Consider the following 16,518-nt stretch of genomic DNA (forward strand, 5'->3'; position numbering starts at 1 on the left):
ACTTTGATGAATTTTTTAGATCCACTGCAAATATTGACTACTGCATCACAGTATAGGTGTTTTTTTAAATATTCTAATTATTTAAAAACTTCACAAAGGAACCCAATTTCATTCATTCATTCATTTAATATTGAACACCATCTCATTTAGTTTATTCATTCATTTTGGAAAACTTGAACTACATCTCTGCTGGTGTGGTTGTTTGTTTATTTATTTATGCATGCATTCATAGAAACTTGTCATTCTTATTTTTTTTTTTTATTAATTTATCTGTTTTGTTTATATGCTTGCTTTATTATTAATATTATATTATAATTTCGGTCTCATTATTTATTAAATTAAACAATTCATTTTTTTGTTGTTTACCTATTGATTTGTTTTCTTTGGAAACTTTACCTCAATCTATATTTTATGTGTTGTTATTTTTATTATAATATTTTTTTTCAGTGTGCATTTATTAACTTGTGGATACAAAACTTCATGGATACAAAAGACAGGATTAATCATTCAACGAATGAATAATAAAAAAAAGTGCATATTTGAAAATCAATAATACAACAAATATGATCAGTACTATTGCTGTAAACTGTAGTTTTCTCCTTGTTCATCAAAGTTTGGTCATTTATTTACGTTTTGTTATTGATAAATTATAATTATTTAATATAAGTAATTTTATTCCTTTGTTACAGTGTCGGCGCGACACTAGGATAATTTTCTAGAGCACATATATTCAAGCTTATAACATTTGAATGCACGTTATTTTAGGCAAATCAACTTCCTGCTTGACTGGAAGTGATACTCTGGTTTGCAAACTGACCAGCTGCAGGGATCACGTCTGCTAGAAACTCCAGATCCTGAATCAGCAGCTCTGTGCTTCTCTACCTACTCATGGTTTCTCCGTCTGTGTAGATAAACAGTAAAAAGAAGGAATCGGCATGGGAGTTCACCAAGAGTCTGTACGACGCCTGGTCCGGCTGGCTGGTGGTGACGCTAACAGGACTAGCATCAGGTAAACACACACACACACACACTCTTACTGTTTCTCTCTAGCAGCTGTTCTTTCACTCACTTTCACACATTGAGCCGCCCACGATATAGTCTCTCTCTCTCTCTCTCTCTCTCTCTCTCTCTCTCTCTCTCTCTCTCTCTCTCTCTCTCTCTCTCTCACTACACATCACTCACCTCACTCACTCACTCACATCTCACTCACTTCACTCACATCACTCACTCACACTCACTCACTCACTCACTCATCACTCACTGCACTCACTCTCTCACACACACACACACACACACACACACACACTGCCTGAATGGAAACTGCTGTGAGGTCGTCAGATACTGGCGTAAACGACACTGTAACTCAGAATATCACTTACTGAAAATACTCACTGAATACAGATGAGCTGAGTGAAGCTGGTCTGCAGTGTAGAGAATCTCTTTAATATTAGTCCTCAGATGATCTTTCAGATGACTCATAACCAGAAACCGCTCTGTCGTCAAACTAGTTCAGATAGAGCAGACAGGTCCTGAGGACACACTGCTCTGCAGTTTATCTGTCTCTCTCCGTTCAGTTCAGGGAGCAGGACTCAACGCTGAGGATTGTTTCTACTAGCCCTGCCACAAAAAATAAAATAGATGTTGCTCTCATTGTTTTTGACCCTGTTCTCTTGTATTCTAATAAATAAGCTCATATGACACCAACATTTTTAGATGGCAGTTAAATGTTACAATCCTCGATTCTGAGTTTTCAGCATCATTACTCCAGTCTTCAGTGTCACATGATCCTTCAGAAATCTTCGCTGCTCGAGAAAGTATTAATATCAATGTTGAAAACTGTTGTGCTGCTTCATATTTTTGTGGAGACCTTTTTGGTAATTTTATCGTTAATGCACTTTTGGTCAATTTAATGCATCCTTGCTGAATAAATTTTTTTATTTGTAGCATTAAAATTACATTTATTTTTAATGTAGCATTAAAATTAAATGCCTACAAATGAGATGCAGGTGTTTCATCAAACTGTCTTTAAGTTTTAGGAAACAATAGCTTAAAATGCACCTGCAGGAAATTAAATGTTCCGCCACAAACCTCAATATTGTGGTCACTTAACCCAAACACACACACACACACACACACACACACACACACACCTTTGAGCTGTAAGTCATGGTTTAATCTTCTGAACACTTAATACTGAACTTGGCTTATTTCTAAATTCACCCTGAGCTTGAGCATTTGTGCTTTTGGTTATTTGTCAGACATTTACTCAAAGCTGCATACAGTAAGACCTACTACAGGAACAATCGCTGTAAAGAAATATTTGACTTTTACTGAAAAAAAAAAGTTAAAAAAAAAAAAAAAAAAAAAAGCTGAACTGAGAGTTTCCTTACAATACAGTGAAAAAACTGTAAAGGGTCTAACATCGCAGTATAGCTAATTTTACTGTAAAATACTGTCAGATTTATGGATAAACAGTAAAATGCCTTTCCCACAAGTCCCTGTGTAACACATTACATATGAATATAGTTTTTCTTTTTATTATTGTAAATAGTAATGTACGTTGGAGGGTTTTGTGATGTTTTCTGTTATTTAGCCTTATTTTAAGGTCAGTTGTTATACTGATGGTTTTTCGTCTTTGGGTGTTGCACTATATATGAGTTTAAGCCATGTTTTTTTTTTATCATTTGTCTTTCTATCACAACTCCTGTATCATCATGGTAGTCATGTGTGCATTTTATGGTAAAAAGTAGATTTTGGTCATTTTTACATGGTTTCTGTGGATCTTTAAAAGTCTCAGTTCATCCTTCCACACATTAAGGCCTGTGAAGGTCTTCAATCAGAGCAGAAAGTCATGCCATTAAATGAATATCTTCCTCAGTACTTATGTTCTTCAAAACAAATGTCTAAACAGTCTTTTCTTGATACATTCTCAAAACAAGATAATTCTTGGACAGTGTTTTTCTGTCACTTTGTCATTACAAAAATTAATTTAAGCAATTGTAGTATCAGGCTGCAACATAACAAAACTGAAAAAAGTGGCGGGGGTCTGAATACTTTCTGAATGCACTGTGTATTTTTATATAAATTGGCTTCTACTGCAGTACATTGTGAATTGCATAAAGCCGATCTTCTTCCTGGTTCCCTCAGGAGCGTTAGCCGGAGTGATCGACATCGCAGCCGACTGGCTGAACGATCTGAAGGAGGGCGTGTGTCTCAGTGCCATGTGGTTTAATCATGAGCAGTGCTGCTGGGACTCCAACGAGACCACCTTCGCCGAGAGAGACAAGTGTCCTCAGTGGAAGACGTGGGCCGAACTCATTCTGGGTCAGGCCGAGGTCAGTGTGAAACTCTGCATACACTACTGTTCAAACGTTTGAGCTCTGTCTGTGTGTGACTTTTATTCATCAAGGATGCATCAAATTGATCTAAAGTGACAGTGAAACATTTATAATGTTACAAAACATTTCTATTTCAGATGAACGTTGTTCTTTAAACTTTCGAGAAATGTTTCTCGAGCAGCAAATCATCATATCAGAGTGATTTCTGAAGGATCATGTGACACTGAAGACTGGAGCAATGATGCTGAAAATTCAGCTGCGCATCACAGAAATAAATTACGTTCTAAAATAAATTAAAATAGAAAGCAGTTATTTTAAATAGTAAAAATATTTCACAATTTAATTGTAGTAATTTTAACATTATAGCACAAAGCACATGATATTACAGTAATAATGCCTTCCATTCTTGCTGATTTGCAATAGCGTAATGCAGGTAGGACAGCACATCGTAGCCCTTGGACTGAGATATTTTGTGGTCCTACTCCTTCCATAGACGGTATAAATATATTTAGAGTATGTGACTTAATGATTGCTATCAGGATGTGAAGAGACTTTCAACCAGCATAACAAGACATGTTTTTGAACCAAATCACCTACCCTGCCTTTAAAACAGGTTTCACCTCATATTGTTTTCATTTTTTGACCAGTTTTTCTAGTGGGACATTATTGACATGTTACAGGTAAAACCTAGGCTAACATTTTTATATTATCATAAAACAAACTTACTATAATAGGTTGACAAATATTGAATTAAACAGTTTCTTTCAGTTCAGTAAAAGGTTACTGAAGAGTGAATGATGCTGAAAATCCTGCTTTTCATCACGGGAATAAATTGCATTTTAAACTATATTTACATAGAAATCAGTTATTTGAAATTGTAATAATATTTCACAATATTACTGATTTTACTGTATTTTTAATTAAATAAATGCAGCCTTGGTGAACAGAAGAGACTTCATTCAAAAACATTACAAAGTCTTGCTGACCCCACACTCATGCATGCTTTAGTTTACACAGAGGAATGGATGCTGATGGTTTTATTAATGGCTCTGGTGTTTTGTGATCTAGGGTCCAGGCTCCTATATAATGAACTACTTCATGTTCACGTTTTGGGCGCTGTCCTTCGCCTTCTTGGCCGTGTCTCTGGTGAAGGTGTTTGCGCCGTACGCCTGCGGCTCTGGAATACCTGAGGTAATCCTCAACATCACTTATACAGATCAGACATTGTTTTTATTCAGGTTTTTTTTATGATTTCACAATCAATGGGATATTTGTGCAACTGGTTTTGCTTGTCGTACATTATTGACGTATTAATCATTTTTATACTATAATCAAAAAAAGGTTGCCAAATGCTATATTAAATGATTAGCTTAGTTTTAGTAGAAGGTCTTTCCTTGAACTGGACAGATGAAAGCGTTACATGATCATGCTTTATTTGCACTTTATGCGTAATTTCATGTCGTTGTAAATGTTTGATGGGTGTTTGTTATATGCAGCAGATTGCTGCATGTTCTTAAGAGCTCAGGTGACCGATGAGAATGAGCTCTAGCTCTGAGTTTCTCACTGTTTCTGTGGTTACCAAAAGTGTTATGCAAGTTTTACAAGAGCTCAGTTTAGCCCCGAGCGGTTTTGTTCTGTCAAACAAACAGAAGCCACTTTCCATGAATACTGTACGTGTGTTTATGAAAGAAGGTGTGGAGCCTTCAGAAAATGTTACTTGTCCACATAAGGAGCTGGCTTTTTTATAATTATTCAGTGATTTCAAACCATATAAAATTATTATATTTTTAATGTATATTTATAATCTAAAAGGGTATCAGGCGTGCATAATTGATAAAAAAAAGATACATATAATTGGTTTTATTTTTTAAAAACACTGCAGCAAAGTGGGAGGTTTAACCTGTATTAAGCCTAAAGTGTTGATTTGTATTTAATGATAAACGTGTATTTCCCGTGAATTAGAGAAAAGTATTTGTATGATAATTTTTCTTAATTTCAGTAAAGGTTCAACTCGACAGGTAGTCAACACAATATTTGTAAAAATTTAGAAATGAAAAAAAAACTTGAAATAAAATAAACTGAATTTTTTTTTAAAGATAAAAAAAAAAAATATATATATCTATATATATATATATCTATATATATATATTATATATATAGGCATGTTATATATAAAAAATATATAAATGGGTAATAAAATGCACAATTACTAAAACTAATTAATTCAATTAAATGATGAAAAAAAAAATATAATACTTTAATATATATATATATAATATATGATATCTATATATACATTAATATATATATATATATATATATATATATATATATATATATATATATATATATATATACATACACACACACACACACCACACACACAGTATGTGTATATATATGTAGGTGTATATATTATTTGTCCCTCCATTATATCATAGAAAATGTCAAAATGCTGTTTCTCAGATCACAATTTTAAGATTTTTTTTTTTTTCTTTTTTGCATATTTGTGGAAATTCATGCATAATTTTAATCGTTGAAAATACACCTCTAAATATTTTTTATGTTAAGTTCTTTCATATTTTCTTTTACATTAATTAATCTAACTACACCATGGTCTGTCTGAATACTCGGACTTTTCTGATTGGCGGGGTGCTGTTGATTAAACTTGTAGTTCCAGGTCAGTTTAATCACGTTCTCTAATTAATGCGCTTCCTATAAACATTGGTATAACCACAGAGTAACATCTACAAGTTGTAACTGATGAAAATAAACCGTCATTTTTTATCGTATTGTCAAATATTGCAGCACAAATATTATTAACATCTTTTATATGTGAATACTGGCAAATGACCATAGCATAAGCGGGATAATCAACGGCTAGCTGTGGCATTAATGAAGGCCCTTCGTGTTCTTCGGCCTCCACATCGTGCATTCTTACATATTTAAGTTATCTCAACAGCAGCAAACAGAAACATTAGATTTGTGCCTCTAATGCAGTAAAAATCATTTCCAGTGGAAAGTGGCAGATTTGATGGTAATCGCTCATTGATGATGTGCATCATGTGTGTTTTATAATCATACCTGTCCTCTTTGTCTCTCTGTTTTTTTATCTCTTCTATCTTTCATATTTGTATATCTCTCTCTTTATCTGTTTCATCATCCTGGGGTTTATGGGCATGTTGAGGGTTTTCTTCATCCGCGGGTATCTGGGCAAGTGCCCGTGGATCGTCGGGCCTCAGTCTGGGGAAGGAAGGTCCGCTGGGTCCATGTGGCCTGTTGCTGTGGGAAACATTTTTCCTACCTCTTACCCAAATACAGCCAAAAAAACGAGGCCAAGGAAAAGAGAGGTTAGACTCTATCAGTGGACATAGACTCATTCTCTCAAACAGGAAAAACTTTTACGCCTGTGCTTCTTCTGTCTGTGACCCTGTGTTGTCTATGCCGGGCAGGTCTTGTCGGCGGGCGCGTCGGCTGCTGGTGTGTCTGTGGCTTTCGGGGATCGATAGGGGAGGCGTTCTTTCACAGTATGGATGGAGGTCAGTTCTGCATTCATGTGAGTAACAATACAGTTAAAATGTGCATTGAAAATAAACTGTTTCTTGTGGAGGTTATACTAGGGCTGCGCGCTTGAACAAAATTCTTGGACTATTGAAAGTGTGCGTGCTTGTCGGTGAAACTACGGGCTCGGTGTAAGTACCGTAAAGCTGATACCATCTGAGAATCACATGCAGAATAACACCATTTGAACATCAAAACATGCCTTTAACTTCAAGTTCTCCTTTCTATCAGGGGGTGAGCTATTATTCCCTCTGAAGATCTCTGTGGCGCTGAACGTTTCTTCGCGCGCTCTGGTGGTACGCGATTCGTGCGTGCGCTCCATCAACCCGTTCGGAAAACAGCCGTCTCTGGTGCTGTTTTACGTGGAGTACCAGAGCGCCCTGGTACCTGTTCGAGCGTTTCCCCTCAATGCTCGTCATGGCTGGTGTTCTGTGAGGCGCTGTGGGGAGCCTTCTTCACTCCGGGACCAACATTCGCTCTGGTGCGCCGCCGCAAGTCCACGCGCGTTCGGTACATACATGACGCCTGGCATGTAGTGTCTGTTTGTTTTTTCGTTACATTCATACACTTCAAGCCTGGTTCCACACAGACAGGGATTTAGACTAAGCCTGGGATTTAGAGTCATAGTTCTAGTTCAGGACATTCCGTCCTCTTTTTTAAGATCTGCCTTCGAAAAACACATTTATGGTGTGGCCTCCTTGCGACGAACAAAGGCACTGAATATGGTTCGATCGTCAGAGTAGTTCTTTCAGTGAAAACAGCTCCGATTACATTTTAGTCTGGGACTAGGCTTAGGCTTCTCTGTGAAACGGGTTCGTGTTGTCAACAATACTGCATTTAAAAAATAATCACAGTCATATCTGTTGGAGCATGTGCACACTATGCTCAATAAGCATTAAGAGTTAGCGGGAATTTATGTTTTTCAAATTGCTAGGTCCCGTCCTTTGCCCAACCTAGCTGCCTATTCGGGTGGTTAAGCTTTAGTGGGCCAGTGTATTTTAAATTTTATGACCATCGAAATATTTAGAGTATGTGACTTAATGATTGCTATCAGGATGTGAAGAGACTTTCAACCAGCATAACAAGACATGTTTTTGAACCAAAATCACCTACCCTGTCCACTTTAAAAACAGGTTTCACCTCGTATATTGTTTTCATTTGGTTGACCAGTTTTTCTAGTGGGACATTATTGACATGTTACAGGTAAAACCTAGGCTAACATTTTTATATTATCATAAAACAAACTTACTATAATAGGTTGACAAATCTTGAATTAAACAGTTTCTTTCAGTTCAGTAAAAGGTTACTGAAGAGTGAATGATGCTGAAAATCCAGCTTTTCATCACGGGAATAAATTGCATTTTAAACTATATATTTACATAGAAATCAGTTATTTGAAATTGTAATAATATTTCACAATAGTACTGATTTTACTGTATTTTTAATTAAATAAATGCAGCCTTGGTGAACAGAAGAGACTTCATTCAAAAACATAACAAAGTCTTGCTGACCCCACACTTAGTTTACACAGAGGAATGGATGCTGATGGTTTTATTAATGGCTCTGGTGTTTTGTGATCTAGGGTCCAGGCTCCTATATAATGAACTACTTCATGTTCACGTTCTGGGCGCTGTCCTTCGCCTTCTTGGCCGTGTCTCTGGTGAAGGTGTTTGCGCCGTACGCCTGCGGCTCTGGAATACCTGAGGTAATCCTCAACATCACTTATACAGATCAGACATTGTCTTCAAACAGGTTTTACCTCTGATTTCACAATCAATGGGATATTTGTGCAACTGGTTTTGCTTGTCGGACATTATTGACGTATTAATCATTTTTATACTATAATCAAAAAAGGTTTCCAAATGCTTTATTAAATGATGAGCTTAGTTTTAGTAGAAGGTCTTTCCTTGAACTGGGACAGATGAAAGCGTTACATGATCATGCTTTATTTGCACTTTATGCGTAATTTCATGTCGCTGTAAATGTTTAATGAGTGTTTGTTAAAAGCAGCAGATTGCTGCATGTTCTTAAGAGCTCAGGTGACCGATGAGAATGAGCTCTAGCTCTGAGTTTCTCACTGTTTCTGTGGTTACCAAAAGTGTTATGCAAGTTTTACAAGAGCTCAGTTTAGCCCCGAGCGGTTTTGTTCTGTCAAACAAACAGAAGCCACTTTCCATGAATACTGTACGATGTTTTATGAAAGAAGGTGTGTAGCCTTCAGAAAATGTTACTTGTCCACATCAGGAGCTGGCTTTTTTATAATTATTCAGTGATTTCAAACCATATAAAATTATTATATTTTTAATGTATATTTATAATTTAAAAGGGTATCGGGTGCGTAACTGATAAAAAAAAAAAAAAAAAAGATACATATAATTGTTTTTATTTTTTAAAAACACTGCAGCAAAGTGGAAAGTTTAACCTGTATTAAGCCTAAAGTCTTGATTTGTATTTAATGATAAATGTGTATTTCCCGTGAATTAGAGAAAAGTATTTGTATGATAATTTTTCTTAATTTCAGTAAAGGTTCAACTCGACAGGTAGTCAACACAATATTTGTAAAAATTTAGAAATGAAAAAAAAAACTTGAAATAAAATAAACTGAATTTTTTTTTTAAAGATAAAAAAAAAAATATATATATATATATATATATATATATATATATATCTATATATAGATATATATATATTTATAAAAAATAATATATGGTATATTATGCATGTTTTAAAAAAATAATAAATGGTAAAAAAATGAAAAAAAAATACTATATACTATAATTATATATATTATATATATTAAAAAAATATATATACATATATATATATATATATATAATATATATATATATATATATATATATAAACTGCTACTGCTTATATATTTATAAAAAAAAAAAAGTATGTGTATATATATGTATGTGTATATATTATCTGTCCCTCCATTATACCATAGAAAACGTCAAAATGCTGTTTCTCAGATCACAATTTTAAGATTTTTTTTTTTTTTTTGCATATTTGTGGAAATTCATGCATAATTTTAATCGTTGAAAATACACCTCTAAATATTTTTTATGTTAAGTTCTTTCATATTTTCTTTTACATTAATTAATCTAACTTACACCATGGTCTGTCTGAATACTCGACTCTGATTGGCTGGCTGCTGTTGATTAAACTCGTAGTTCCAGGTCAGTTTAATCACATTCTGTATTAATGAACTTCCTATAAACATGGGTAACCATAGTAACATCTAACAAGTTGTAACTGATGAAAATAACCGTCATTTTTATTGTTTCCTTCAAATATTGCAGCGCAAATATTATTAACATCTTTAATATGTGAATGCTGGCAAATGACCATAGCATAAGAGGGATAATCATCGGCTAGCTGTGCATTAATGAAGGCCCTTCGTGTTCTTCGGCTCCACGTCGTGCATTCTTACATATTTAAGTTATCTCAACAGCAGCAGCAAAAACATTAGATTTGTGCCTCTAATGCAGTAAAAATCATTTCCAGTGGAAAGTGGCAGATGCTATTTGGTGGTTATCACTCATTGATGATGTGCATCATGTGTGTTTTATAATCATACCTTTCCTCTTTGTCTCTCTCTCTCTCTCTCTCTTCCATCCTGCAGATCAAAACCATCCTGAGCGGTTTCATCATCCGCGGGTATCTGGGCAAGTGGACGCTGATGATAAAGACCATCACTCTGGTTCTGGCCGTGGCGTCGGGCCTCAGTCTGGGGAAGGAAGGTCCGCTGGTCCATGTGGCCTGTTGCTGTGGAAACATCTTTTCCTACCTCTTCCCCAAATACAGCAAAAACGAGGCCAAGAAAAGAGAGGTTAGACTCTATCAGTGGACATAGACTCATTCTCTCAAACAGAAAACTTTTCCGCCTGTGCTTCTTCTGTCTGTGACCCTGTGTGTCTCTGCGGGCAGGTCTTGTCGGCGGCGTCGGCTGCTGGTGTGTCTGTGGCTTTCGGGGCTCCTATAGGAGGAGTTCTGTTCAGTCTGGAGGAGGTCAGTCTGCATTCATGTGATTAACAATACAGTAAAATTGTGCATTTAAAATAACTGTTTTCTCTGTGAGTATACTAGGGCTGCGCGATGAATCAAATATTTCTGCGACTATGAAAGCTGTTTGCGTAGCTTGTCGGTGAACTACGGCTCGGTGTAGTACAGTAAATGCTGCTCCATCTGAGAGCACATGAGAATAACACATTTAATAACATGCTTTAACTTCAAGTTCTCTCTTTCACAGGTGAGCTATTACTTCCCTCTGAAGACTCTGTGGCGCTCGTTCTTCGCGGCTCTGGTGGCGGCGTTCGTGCTGCGCTCCATCAACCCGTTCGGGAAACAGCCGTCTGGTGCTGTTTTACGTGGAGTACCACACGCCCTGGTACCTGTTCGAGCTCTTCCCCTTCATCCTGCTGGGGGTGTTCGGAGGCCTGTGGGGAGCCTTCTTCATCCGGGCCAACATCGCCTGGTGCCGCCGCCGCAAGTCCACGCGCTTCGGTACATACATGACGCTTGCATTAGTGTCCGTGTTTTAGTTACATTCATACACTTAAGCCTGGTTCCACAGACAGGGCTTAGACTAAGCCTGGATTAGGTCATAGTTCAGTTAGGACATTTAAGTCATATTTTTTATAAATATTCCTTAGAAAAAACATTACTGGTGTGCATCTTGAGACGAAACAAAGGCACTGATATATTTTAAGATCAGTCAGAGCTAGTTTCTTTCAGTTGAAACAGCTCAGACTTACATTTTAGTCTGGGACTAGGCTTAGGCCTTGTCTGTGAAACCGGGGTTTAGTGTTGTCAAAAATACTGCATTTAATAATAATAATCACAGTCATATCTGTTGAGCACGTCAACATTATGATCAATAAGCATTAAGAGTTAGCGGGAAATTTATGTTTTTAAAATTGCAGTCAGTACTTTTGACAACACTAGATGCACTATTAAGGGTTTTGTTAAGATTTAGTGGCCAGTGTATTTAAATTTTATGACCAATAGAAAAAAAGGTTTTTTTATTTAATGGCCATAAAATGTTAATAAAATCTGTTATCTGTAGTCTCTCTATTTTGTTTATTACAGATTTTATTTCCATTTAATGGCCACACAATTTTTTTAAGTGTATTTTTTATGTATGTTATATGTTTTAATAGATTACATATTTATTTTTTATTTAAATTGTATAAATTATTTTATTTAACATTTTTATTTGTTTTTAACAGATTACAGATTTTTAATAGATTACATATTTATTTTTTATTTAAATTGTATAAATTCTTTTATGTTCTTTTATTTAAGTGTTATGTTGATAAATTTTTTTTGTTTTTTTTTTGTGTTTTTTTAAGTTTTTTATTGATTAGTTTTTTTTGTTTTTTTTTTTTTATTGTTTAATTTTATATTAATTTTTTTTTTTTTTTGTTTTTTTTTTTTTTTTATTTTTTTTTATTTTTCAAAATATGTCTATTTGTTTTTTAAGTTTTTATTTTTAGTTTATTCAGTTTAATTTTTTTTTTTTAGTTTAATGCATTTTTTATACGGTTTTGGTTTTAGTTAATCATAACCTTGGTTAGAGTTTCTATCTTTTATTGTTCATTTATTTTTATTTTTTGATTTAAGCTTTAGTTTTAATTTTCAACTACGAAAATTAAAATAAAATGAATTTTAAGATTTTTATATATATATATATTTAATCAGTTAATGTTTTATTTTAAGCAGTGTTTTTTGTATAGTAATCATTTTGATAATTTAATTTTTTTTTTTTTTAAGATTTTTATATATATATATATATCACGGCCTATCGTGGCGTTCCCGAACCCTTACACACGGCAAACACCAGCGAGCGCTGATTGTTCACGGACTTTAGCTGGAGTGTTCAGCTCTGCCAGTACCGCAGCCAGATGAACGGCAGTCAGGCGTATCCCGCGGGATCGGACGCTGCCGCCACCCCCGGCGTCTACTCAGCCATGTGGCAGCTCAGCCTGGCGCTCATCTTCAAAATCATCATGACCATCTTCACCTTCGGACTCAAATGTGGCAGCTCAGCCTGGCGCTCATTTTCTATGTTGTGATGTCAATATTTTATTTCTGTGTGGAATTCTGTTTTTAGTTTGCCTCTGAACGATGCATATTAAAGCGGCGCTGCTTTGTTTACAGCGGTAACCAAGGAAACACTGTACCATTGCTGTTCATAAGCGCAGCTCTGCTTTTTACAGCGGTAACCAAGGAAAACTGTATCTTGCTGTTCATAAGCGCAGCTCTGCTTTTCTACATAACCAAAGGAACAAACACTGTATCATTTGATATAGTTCTGCTTTGTTATACCCAGCGATTTAAAGCGCTGCTTTTACAGCGGTAACCAAGGAAACACTTATATTGCTGTTTAGTCTGCTAATTGTTTTGTTACAGCGGAAAACCAAGGAAACACTGTATCAAATGTGAATTAAGTTCTGCTTTGTTTACAGCGATTATAAGCGCTGCTTTGTTAACAGCGGTAACCAAGGAATACACTGTTTTATTCATAAGCGCAGGTCTGTGTTTGTTTACAGCGGTAACCATAGGGAAACATCATTGCTGTTCATAAGTGCAGCATGCTTTGTTTACAGGTAACCAAAGAAACACTGGTATCATTGCTGGTGATAAGCGCCAGCTCTGCTTTGTTTACAGCGATAACCAAGGCTGCACTGTATCATGCTGTTCATAAGCTGCAGCCATGCTTTGTTTACAGCGGTAACCAAGGAAACACTGTTCATTGCTGATAAAGCGCAGTTTCAGCTTTGTTTACAGCGATCTAAAGCGCTGCTTTGTCTACACGCGTGGGTCAAGGAAACACTGTTCCTGTTCATAAGCGCAGGCTTTATTTACAGCGGTAACCAAGGAAACACTGTATCATTGCTGTTCAATAAGCGCAGCTCTGCTTTATTTACAGCAGTAACAAGGAAACACTGTATCATTGCTGTTCATAACGCAGCTCTGCTTTGTTTACAGCAGGAACCAAGGAAACACTGTATCATTGCTGTTCATAAGCGCAGCTCTGCTTTGTTTTACAGCGGTAAACCAAGGAAACACTGTATCATTGCTGATAAAGCGCAGTTCTGCTTTGTTTACAGCGATATAAAAGCTCTGCTTTGTTTACAGCGGTAACCAAGGAAACACTGTATCATTGCTGTTCATAAGCGCAGCTCTGCTTTGTTTACAGCGGTAACCAAGGAAACGCTGTATCATTGCTGCTCTGCTTTGTTTACAGCGGTAACCAAGGAAACACTGTATCATTGCTGATAAAGCGCAGTTCTGCTTTGTTTACAGCGATAAAAGCGCTGCTTTGTTTAGAGCGGTAACCAAGGAAACACTGTATCATTGCTGTTCATAAGCAGCTCTGCTTTGTTTACAGCGGTAACCAAGGAAAACACTGTATCATTGCTGTCATAAGCGCAGCTCTGCTTTGTTTACAGCGGTAACCAAGGAAAACACTGTATCATTGCTGATAAAGCGCAGTTCTGCTTTGTTTACAGCGATAAAAGCGCTGCTTTGTTTACAGCGGTAACCAAGGAAACACTGTACCATTGCTGTTCATAAGCGCAGCTCTGCTTTGTTTACAGCGGTAACCAAGGAAACACTGTATCATTGCTGTTCATAAGCCCAGCTCTGCTTTGTTTACAGCGATAAAGCGCTGCTTTGTTTACAGCGGTAACCAAGGAAACACTGTATCATTGCTGTTCATAAGCGCAGCTCTGCTTTGTTTAAAGCGGTAACCAAGGAAACAGCTGTATCATTGCTGTTCATAAGCGCAGCTCTGCTTTGTTTACAGCGGGTAACCAAGGGAAACACTGTATCACTGCTGTTCATAAGTGCAGCTCTGCTTTGTTTACAGCGGTAACCAGGGAAACACTGTATCACTGCTGTTCATAAGCGCAGCTCTGCTATGTTTACAGCGGTAACCAAGGAAACACTGTATCACTGCTGTTCATAAGCCCAGCTCTGCTTTGTTTACAGCGATAAAGCGCTGCTTTGTTTACAGCGGTAACCAAGGAAACACTGTATGATTGCTGTTCATAAGCGCAGCTCTGCTTTGTTTACAGCGGTAACGAAGGAAACACTGTATGATTGCTGTTCATAAGAGCAGCTCTGCTTTGTGTACAGCGGTAACCAAGGAAACACTGTATCATTGCTGATAAAGCCCAGCTCTGCTTTGTTTACAGCGATAAAGCGCTGCTTTGTTTTACAGCGGTAACCAAGGAAAACACTGTATCATTGCTTTTAATAAGCGCAGCTCTGCTTTGTTTACAGCGGTAACGAAGGAAACACTGTATGATTGCTGTTCATAAGAGCAGCTCTGTTTTGTTTACAGCGGTAACCAAGGAAACACTGTATCATTGCTGATAAAGCGCAGTTCTGCTTTGTTTACAGCGATAAAAGCGCTGCTTTGTTTACAGCGGTAACCAAGGAAACACTGTATCATTGCTGTTCATAAGCGCAGTTCTGCTTTGTTTACAGCGGTAAAGCGCTGCTTTGTTTACAGCGGTAACCAAGGAAACACTATCATTCCTGTTCAAAAGTGCAACTGCTTTTGTTTACAGCGGTAACCAAGGAAACACTGTATCATTGCTGTTCATGAGTGCCACCTGTTGGCAGAGAGTGAATCTGCATCTCATTCAGCTCGTCTGTTGTTTCTTTCAGATGTTTTATGTATAGTTTCACAAAACCCCAAAAAAAGTCAGACCATTCTGTTTTTGCTTTAAATTTCAAAATGATAAAGTCTCTAATTTAGATTGAAAACTGCACATGTCTTTGTTTGGATGATGATTAAAAAGCAGTTGTTGCCTCTCATTTTAAATGGAAAAAGCACAGACAAAGCCTTAGTTTGTTTATATGAAGAGATTTGTGTAACTTACATATTATATTTGGGGTTTGTTTTTAAATTTCAATTTAGTTTAGTCATATTTAAATTTCATGCAGCAATAGCCTAATAAAAAGACACCTTCTCATTTACTGTAATGTCTTCAATCTCTTTTTGTAAAAAAAATGTGAGAAAATCGAATTGTGAAATCAGAATCGTGAATCGAATCATGAGTTGAATGAATTGTTATGTCCCTACTATTTTCAATACCACAGCATTTCAAACCAAAACAAATCAAACACTGATTTATGTGAAGTACACAACTTTAAACTAATGTAACTAAAAAACTAACTTTGCGGAAAAAACATAGACGTCTATGTTGCATTAATTCACACTTTCTTTTTATTTTTTTTATTTAACTAAAATTGTATGGCTGTACATTTTAAAAAGTTTCTTATTTTATTTATAGATTACTGATTTATTTTATGTGTTAAAATTTTATGGTCATAAAATGTCTTATTTTCTTTTTTTTTAAGTGTGCTTTACTTATATTGTTTTTTTTTTTTTTTTTTTTTAACAGATTAAAGATTTATGTATATTATTTATTTGTTTTACTTTAAATTATGCCCATAAAATAAAATAAGTATTTTTTTTTAAACATGTATTTAGCCATAAAATGTAAAAAGTAAAAAAAAAAAAAATATGAATTTAAAAAAGATTTCAGATTTATTTTATTTATTTGAATTTTATGGTCATAATGAATGGTCAAAC

The 16,518-nt window shown here is 35.8% G+C and overlaps 1 pseudogene; it reads left to right on the forward strand.

Annotated features, from left to right (window-relative positions):
- LOC109058462 overlaps positions 1–16,518 on the forward strand; it is a 52,507-nt pseudogene that overhangs the window by 24,067 nt on the left and 11,922 nt on the right.

Source organism: Cyprinus carpio, chromosome B7 (genome assembly GCF_018340385.1).
Source record: "Cyprinus carpio isolate SPL01 chromosome B7, ASM1834038v1, whole genome shotgun sequence".
In the NCBI taxonomy this organism is placed as follows: domain Eukaryota; kingdom Metazoa; phylum Chordata; class Actinopteri; order Cypriniformes; family Cyprinidae; genus Cyprinus; species Cyprinus carpio.